General features: G+C 42.9%; 1 pseudogene; it reads left to right on the top strand.

Moving 5' to 3' along the window:
* Nucleotides 1-7,851: 7,851 nt before the first annotated feature.
* LOC114208032 (large ribosomal subunit protein eL32 pseudogene) lies at nt 7,852-8,331 on the top strand (annotated as a pseudogene).
* The last annotated feature ends 210 nt before the right edge of the window (nt 8,332-8,541 follow it).

The raw sequence follows: 8,541 nt of genomic DNA, 5'->3' as shown, positions 1-8,541 counted from the left end.
TACATACAGGTTTACTGTTTTCCCCTGTCCCCTTCCCCAATCCCCATGTGAATCATTCACAAGTTAGACTGGAGAAAAGACTTCCGTCAGTGTTAAGGTAATGAAAGGAATCCTTGCAACATAACCAAAGGGCAAGAAGGTGACAAATACCAGTAAAATCACTTAAGAATAACATGATTCCTTATAAGAAAAACTGGTGAGAACTTCTTTGTTCAGGACAGTTGACTTTTATAGTGTGGACTGTCTATTATTGTTGCTGTTCTTGTTATTATTATTAAGCTATTTAGGGAGAAACTGCAACCTCTAGTCCACCTTAGGCACCCCTCTTTTCACTATGAAGCACCAGAAATGGGGATAAAAGAGTTATTTTTTAACAGGGAGAGGAGCAGAGAGAGAAGCAGACTCCCCACTGAGCAGGGAGGCTGATGTGGGGCTTGATCCTGGGACTCCAAGGTCATGACCTGAGCTAAAGGCAGATGCTTAACCAACTAAGCCACCCAGGTGCCCTGGTTGTATTTTCATAACCCATGCCAGAGTGGGCTTAGTGTTTTTCTGGGAGGAAATTTAACAGTGTTGAAATAGGAGGACGGGAGGGAATCCTGAGGGACTCTCTGAGTTAAAGAGGGCCAAGAGAACGGCTGGTAGGAGAAGGGGTACTGTGAGCAGAGAAAGAAGGAGGAGGTCGAGCAGAAGTCTGAGCTGGCCTAGCCAATGTTGAGCAGGGACTTCGTGAGAGTCTGCCTTTATGCTGAGTAGGGAGCCCATCACAGGATGGATCCCAGGCTCCCCTCTGAACAAGCAGTCTGATGCAGGGCTCAGTCCCAGAACCCTGGGGTCATGACCCGAGTCGAAGGCAGATGCTTAACCGACTGAGCCACCCAGGTGGCCCATCACCCTGGACAGAATCTGTTAAGCAATTACTCCCTATTCCCTTTCCAGCCCCTGGTAACTTCTAAATCTCCTTTCTGTCTCTATGAATTTGCCTATACTAGGGACTTCATGTGGGACTTCATGTGAGTGGAATTTCACTTAGCATGGTGTTTTCAAGGCTCATCCATCTGTAGCATAGGTCAGAGCTTCCTTCTTTCTTAAGGCTGAATAAGATTCCATTGTATGCATACACCATATTTTGTCTGTCCATTCATCTGTTGACCAATGGCCAACTTTTTAAGCCCCCAGAGTTTGCATTTTATTACTGAAATCTTTGAGAAAAAAAATTTCTTTGAGTTTTTTGGGTGATGCTGTATTTGTGTTCTCTCAATAGTGAGAGATGGAAATACAAGATGGTCTCTGTCCCCTGCCCATTTGAGGGTCACAGATTGATCCCTGTCTTCTCTCCCTTCTTTCCTAACAGGGCCTGATGTCTCTTGACTCTGACTCAATCCCTGCACATAATCCGCTCCTACCATCCATCTGTAGCCATCTTTATCACTGGTGCTATGCTGAGTCATTTACCTGAGGTAGCTGACTTCTTAATCTCCCTGAAAGAGGAATGAGTCTCTTGTACACGACAACCTCGCTCCTAAAGGACAGAGCCACTCCTCAAGCCTGGATCTGCCAGGTTCCAGAGGATGAGCCCTGTCCTCCACTGGCTCTCTTCAGCCTTCCCTTCATGTCCTGGTCCATTCCCTTTGCCAACCCTCCTTTCAATCTTATCCTGTTTTCTGTGATTCTAGCTCTTTTCTCTTTTCACAGCCAAACTTCTTGAAAGCATAGTCAATTCTTGAATACTTTCTCAGGATTCACTCACCTTGTCATTTCTTTGAATTTGCTCTCCGCCCCATCAACCTACTTAAACAACTTTCTTGAAGGTCATTAACAAAAATGGTGATCCTTCTAATGACATTTTCTTGATTTCCATCCTTCTCATTCTGTCTAGAGCATGAGACGCCATTTACACCAAACCTTGGAAATTTTCCCTTCTCTGTTATCTGTATATCCCAGGCCTTACCAAGCTATGATCACAAAAATAATCTTTTATGTTCAGATTATCATGGCTTGCCTGAAGGAATTCTAGTGTTCTACTGAGTTTTCTTTCCAAACACCTTCAGAGGTTTCCAGGGAATTCTTTCACATTTCACGTTTCATAGATTTTACTCTTGATTGTCACAAGTCACATTAGCTGACCAACCTGACACAGCTGTGTCATTTTTTGTCATTTTAAGTTGGGCTGTCCCAGGTTTCTGCCATTCTCCATATCCTATCTTCTTGTCTTATTTTTTATGTTGATGCCTCCATAGGCAGTGACCTTAGTCACTGATGTCTTCTGCTTAGTAACTCCATTTACTTAGCCTTGGAGAGGGGACTCTCTCTTCTCTTAACTGCACTCCCTCCCAAACATGGAACAAATCCTCCAATTACTTCTAAGAATGACTGTTCTTGTGGCCTAAATGCAGGTCTGAGCCTGACCTCAGAAACGCTTACTGGCTGCCACCTGGGAAATCCCGTGCCCCATAATGATTGCTCTTCTAGAGATTCACATCTTCCCTCCCTTTAAAAATTTTATTTTATTTTTAAAAAATTATTTACTTATTTTAGAGAGAATGTGCACAGGGGTGGGGTAGAGGGAGAGAGAGAGAGAGAATCTCATGCAGACTCCCCACTAAGCATGGAGGCCAATGCGGGACTCCATCTCACGACCTTGAAATCATGACCTGAGCCCAAACCAAGAGTCAGATGCTTAAGGGACTGCAAGTGCCCCTAAAAAATCTACTTAAAAAGCTTCTTCATCTTCCACCTTTCCTAACATTTCTGCTTTTTAGTCTCTAAAAGCAAGTTCCTTTACCCAGCTTCTCTTACCTCTATATCTTTTTGTACTTCTTCCTCAATACTTCAAATATAACTTCTGTGTAGCTAATGAAATATGTCCAGTTCTGATCTTCTCCCTGAACTCCAGATACACATTTCTAAATGTTTACTTGAAATCACCACTGAAATGTTTCATAGACACCTTCAAAGCAATGCTTCTTTCAGGCATAGAGAGCTGTGGCAAAATTGTATACTCTGGGGTTTTCAAAACTATGTTGCAGGAAAAAAATATATATAAATATAAATTTTGCAGAGTTATTGCTAAGACCCAAACTGATGAAAACCTCTTGCCTTCCACCATGCTTTGTACTCTTGACTGATTCTGGGACTGGAGCTTTTACACCTTGGCCTTGTACATGGCTGAGTGCTTGGGTTCAGGTTGTGACCATTGTTCCCTGCTGGCTCGCTCTTTCAGCCTTTGTCCCAAACTCCCAGGGACTGTGGATTTTCAAGCTGCACATACCACCCCTAAAAGCATCCAGGCAGATGGGATAGCTATAGTCAAGATTACTGTACAGGGAATTCTTGCATTAAGTGGAAAGTTTTACTAAATCACCTTTAAGATTCTCACCAGCTCTAAGAGCTGGTGCTTTTATAGGATAAAATGTTCAATGTTTTCTGATATGGCTATATTCCCTTGATTCAGCTGAAAGTTTTTGTCATTTATATATGTGTTTTAGACTGATGTTAAATTTTCTTTATGGATTTGTTTGAAATAAATGCGTCATTACTTGCAGCTTGGACAGTTTTCGGCTTATGTGGCTTATTCTGACTTTGAGTATTTGTTTTGGCAGAGAAAAACTCCTGATTAGTACTGTGGCAGAAACTGTTGGTTTTCTTGCACGTTGTTCTCTTTCCTCCAGAGTAATAGCATTTTCAGCTGGATACAAGCAGCCTTTCTGACCTTCTAACCTCTTTGGAGTTGGGTAAGACTGAGTTCTAAATATGAGAAATATGATTTGCAAAACTTCCATATGTCCTTAAGGGGATATGGCTGACTTTTCCCTTTCTCTGATGGCTGCAATGCAGATGTGGTAGCAAAACATCTTGGACTATAAAGGTAGGTGCAGTACTCTAGGGATGGACAAATGACTGTGTAGTGGGAGCTCCTACCATGGGAGCCCAGTTGGGGAGAGGAAAAACTTTGATTTTGTTTAAGCACTATTATTTATTTATTTATTTATTTACTTGAGAGAGGGAGGGAGAGGGCACAAGCAGAGGGAGGGGCAGAGGGAGAAGCAGGCTCCCCACTGAACAGGAAGCCCGATGTGGGACTTAATCCCAGGAGCCTGGGATCATGACCTGAGCCTAAGGCAGACGCTTAATTGACTGAGCCACCCAGGTGCCCCAAGCACTATTATTTTGGATCTTCATCTTATCAATCAATTAAAATTGCATCCTAAGAAAACACAACAGGCTTGTCTTTTTTTTTATTATCCTATAGTTAAAAACCTTATCTTCTGTGTATCATTTTGGTAATTGCTATTTAGATATATAAACAGATAGAGCTGTATATTGAAAGTAGATTATCTTGATGGGCCCTGAAGCCTGGACAAAGATTTTAGAATAAAGGCGTTGAGTTTGTGGAGAAGAAAAGAAATGGAAGTGAGCATTTATTGAGCATCTGTTATATACCAAGTACTGTGTCAGGTGCTTTGCCTATGACATCTCATTTAATCCCTGAGTTAAGATTTGTTATCCCCATTTTATTTATTTTTACTTTATTTATTTACTGCCTGTACTCTCTTCTAGGATTTTTATGGTTTCAGGTCTCACATTTAGGTCTTTCATCCATTCTGACTTTATTTTTATGTATGGTGTAAGAGAGTGGTCTAGTTTCATTCTTTTGCATGTAGCTGTCCAGTTTTCCCAACACCATTTGTTGAAGAGACTGTCTTTTCTGCATTGCATATTCTTTCCTGCTTTGTCAAAGATTAATTGACCACATAACTGTGGGTTTATTTCTGGGTTTTCTATTCTGTTCCTTTGATCTATGTGCCTATATTTGTGCCAGTACCATACTGTTTTGATTACTACAGCTTTGTAACATAACTTGAAGTCTGGAATTGCGATGCCTCCAGCTTTTCTTTTCTTTTTCAAAATGTTATCCCTATTTTATAACTGAGGAAACTGAGACTTAGAAGGCGAGTTTGGTCACTAACCAGTAAGAGTAGAACTAGAATTTAGCTGCAGGTCTGATCTCAAAGCCTTCTCTTCTCCCTCTATGCTGGGGTTGGGGGGGTGACTTCAGAGTCACGGGTGTGGTGGAGATCTGGAGTGAGGGCATCATGGGAGCTCATGACAGGGTCTTATTTAGGGGAAGGCCTAAATAAGGGCCTCCTGGGGAAAATGGTACAATGACTTTTGACTAAAGGATGAACCTCAGGGTGCTGTATTCCCTCTAGGAGGAGATGGGAAACTTGATTTAAATTAGGAGAGTCAAGGCACTTGGACCTTTTTCTTAAGTCCTGGTTCACAGTCAGTGGCGAGCCGGCACTTTTAAGTGCAACGCCGGCTGATGAGGTTCAAATGTTCTTAAACATTTTCTTATCCAAGCCCTTGAAAGAGGGAACACTAAAAATGCAGAGAAGAGGCTACCTTTGGGAGTTTAATACAGAGCGATATTCATCCAAAATCAGTCTGAAGGAGAAATCTTGTAAATCCAAGGACTCTAAGGGGAGCCTCATTTTTAATCCAGGGTTGGTGAAGAGACTGTCAGAGAACAGTGCCACCACGTGGTGGAGAAAAGAATAGCAATAGCTGGCAAATGACCTGCCGTAGGAGTGGGCAACAGCTTGCAGGAGACACTGGGAAATGTGGGGGAAAGGAAGCCACCCCGAGGTGAAGTTAGGGTGGACAAAGCCTTGTTTTTCCAGTATAGTACCGATGAGGGTTCAGTGCGGCCTAAAAAATAAGGATTTTATTGGAATGGTTACCTGAGAATTTCATTATTTCCAAGGGAAAAGGAAGGTTACTTATAGAAGTTGGAGAATGTACAAGTTAGAGATTGTAGAAGCAAATTCTTTAGACAACAAGGAAAACTTGATTTGGGTGTTTCTCCTTGAGTGAGACTCATGGACCATGACCAGCAATCCCCAATGGCTCAGGAAGTTTAGGAGAGACTGAGACTGCCTTGAGTTTGGGGAGTAGAGAAGGCACAGGTCAGAAAGGGAACCAGCACGGCATTATTGGGTCCCAGGGGGGCACATGGAGTTAGAAGAAGTGACTGGACATGGACCTCTGGAGCTCGGGGTCTCCAAATAAACCCAAGTGGTTCAAAGCTGGACTCTGACTATATCCTGTGGCTGGAATAGCTGACCTTTGTCTAGTTTATAACCTTTTATAATTTCATGCTCCAGGAAAGTAATCTTGGGATTTTTCTTACAGCCAAGATTAATATTTTTGTTCTCGTTCCCTTGTACCAGAGGAAAAAAGAACCAAGACATTACCTGAGAGATGTCAGTCACAGAGCCTGCTGGCCCTCAGTCCTTCCTCAGTGAAAACGGCCCCGCTTGTAGCCACTGCTGAGGAGACTTCTCTGTACAGATGGTGCACTTTTATTCTCCTCTCCATCTCTGCCTACCTTGTAACTATTATTTGGACAAGGGTGGGCACTTGACTCAAAATTGGCTATTAGAGCCCCAAGTTGGGCTTCCTGCTCAGTGCTAAGTCTGCTTCTCCCTCTCCCTCTGCCCACCAGCTCGTGCTCTCTTTCTCTCACTCTCTCTCTATCTCAAATAAATAAATAAAATCTTTAAAAAAAAACAAAAATAAAACAAAATTGGCTATAAGAATCCTGACCCAGGAGTTGGTCATGTTAGTTTTATCTTTCAGATATTTGAAACAGAAAATGCTGAGACCACCGGATAGTTGGTAACTAGAGCTGAAGCTGAAAGCATGCAGAGAGGGGCCAGAAGGTTGAGTAATTCCAGGAGGTTAGTGAGGGTCCATGTAGGGTTATGAGTAAGAAGACAATCAGGCTCTGGCAAAGACTTTCTGCCTGAGAGATTTTATGGCCGATGAGACAGTGCTAGAGATATCGATGGTCCCCAGACTGGCCTTACTTTCTGATGACTTTCTGGTTTTTGTTGCAGTCCTAGTTCTACTCCACTACTATGTTTATACACAAACTCATTTCTTGAGGTAGATTGAATGACTCTCTTCCCTGCAACAGGAAGAGCTGGGATTGAGCACACATAAAGGGAAAGAGATCACAGGCCAAGAAGTCTTCCAAGTCCTTGGATGGTGTGACCACGGGTCCATCAAATACTAATACTAGCATCTGTGCAGAGCTGCAGAGCTCTAAGGCCTGTAGACCTTTCACAGCTGTCCCTTCATTTGGTCCTTATAATGACCTTACGAGGGGGGCAGAGCAAGCATTTTTGTCTTCATTTTACTGATGAGAAAAGTTCATGTACAAGGGTTTCATGACTTACTTTAAGCTATGTAAATAATCATTGGCAGTGCTGTGACTTCCAACTGAAAACTCAGAGATGTGATTCCAGCTCAAATCCCAACTTGATTTTTCTCATTAGGTCCGACCTCTTGTTCAAACTTATACATTGGAACCACCTGCCATGCTTGTGGTGTTCGTGACCTAGCCTCAACCTGTGACATTCTGATTCAATAAGTTTGGGCGATGGTCCTAAGCACAAGTGGGTTTTAAAGATCCATGGGTGAGCATGAGGAGCATCCCTTACTGAGAACCATTGCACCAGACATTGCAGGCTCAGCAGCAGCTCCCCTGTGGAGGTATCCACCAGCTGGCTTACAGCCCTCAACCCTGAGGAAATTCCACAGGCTGGAGGGAAGATTAAGAAATTATTTTTCATGGGATGCTTGGGTGGCTCAGTTGGTTGGGCATCTGAATCTTGATTTAGGCTCAGGTCCTGATTCAGGGTCATGGGATTGAGCCCTCTTGGGCTCCAAGCTCGGCAGGGAATCTGCTTGAGATTCTCTCTCTCCTTCTCCCTCTGTCCCTCTCCCCATTGTGTGCAAAGGCTCTAAATAAATAGATAAATACCTCTTCCTCGGCGCTGCCTGTGGAGGTGGCCGCCATCTGTTACTGGGCATCATGGCTGCCCTCAGACCTCTGGTGGAGCCCAGGATCATTAAAATGAGGACCAAGAAGTTCATCCGGCACCAGTCAGACCGCTATGTCAAAATTAAGTGCAACTGGCGGAAACCCAGAGGCATTGACAATAGGGTGCACAGAAGATTCAAGGGCCAGATCTTGATGCCCAACATTGGTTACGGGAGCAACAAGAAAACAAAGCACGTGTTGCCCAGTGGCTTCTGGAAGTTCCTAGTCCACAATGTTAAGGAGCTTGAAGTGCTGCTGATGTGCAACAAATCTTACTGTGCAGAGATTGCTCACAACGTCTCCTCCAAGAACCGCAAAGCTATTGTGGAAAGAGCAGCCCAGCTGGCAATCAGAGTCACCAATCCCAACGCCAGGCTGTGCAGCGAAGAAAATGAATAGACAGCTTGTTGTGCACATCATATTTGTGTTAATAAAACCATAAAACCTAAAATAAATAAATAAATAAATAAATCTTAAAAAATTATTATTCACTAAGTATATGGGGAGTGTTTAGAGAAAAAGTAAAGCCATAATGATATCAAAGGATGATTTGGGGCCTTTTATCCCCATAACCTCCATGAACTGCCCACTCTTTGATAGGGACAATTAAAACAATGTTATGTATTATGTGGATTATATCTACAGAAAAT

The sequence above is a fragment of the Eumetopias jubatus genome, unplaced genomic scaffold, assembly GCF_037043125.1.
Source record: "Eumetopias jubatus isolate StellerSeaLion01/CBP00866 unplaced genomic scaffold, mEumJub1_p1.0 scaffold_4, whole genome shotgun sequence".
NCBI classification, from domain to species: domain Eukaryota; kingdom Metazoa; phylum Chordata; class Mammalia; order Carnivora; family Otariidae; genus Eumetopias; species Eumetopias jubatus.
Note: the sequence above shows the minus strand (reverse complement) of the source record. Positions and strands in the feature narration are given on the sequence as shown.